This window comes from Octopus bimaculoides, chromosome 4, assembly GCF_001194135.2.
Source record: "Octopus bimaculoides isolate UCB-OBI-ISO-001 chromosome 4, ASM119413v2, whole genome shotgun sequence".
Taxonomy (NCBI): domain Eukaryota; kingdom Metazoa; phylum Mollusca; class Cephalopoda; order Octopoda; family Octopodidae; genus Octopus; species Octopus bimaculoides.
In genome coordinates, this window is record NC_068984.1 from 6,004,481 (window position 1) to 6,005,038 (window position 558).

Sequence of the window (558 nt, forward strand, 5' to 3'; positions counted from 1 at the left end):
ATATGTACGTATATATATATATATATATATATATAAGCACTTAACGTGTGAATATATTAATGTGTATATGTTTCCACACATATATGCATATATACATGTATATATATACATAAACCTATATATACATATATATATACACACACAGATGTGCGCGCGTTCCTCTGCGCTTGTGTATGTTAGATGCTTGAACGAATAGCTGTACAGTATGTATACAATACATTTAATTTGCAAAAGCATGTAATTGCACGTATGTATGCAAATACATGCATATATATATATATATATATATGTATACAGATAGATAGATAGATAGATAGATAGATAGATAGATATACACACTTGCAAACAAACGCATAAGCGCGTGCACACTCGGGCACACGCACACATATGGATGTATATAATGAAATACGCTGTTACGTTTCAAATCATATCAAAATCAACTTTGGATATATTCGAGCTTTTGTATCGGCTCCAGGTGCGTCCTGAATATATATATATATATATATATATACATACATATATATATACATACATATATATATACATATATATATATAT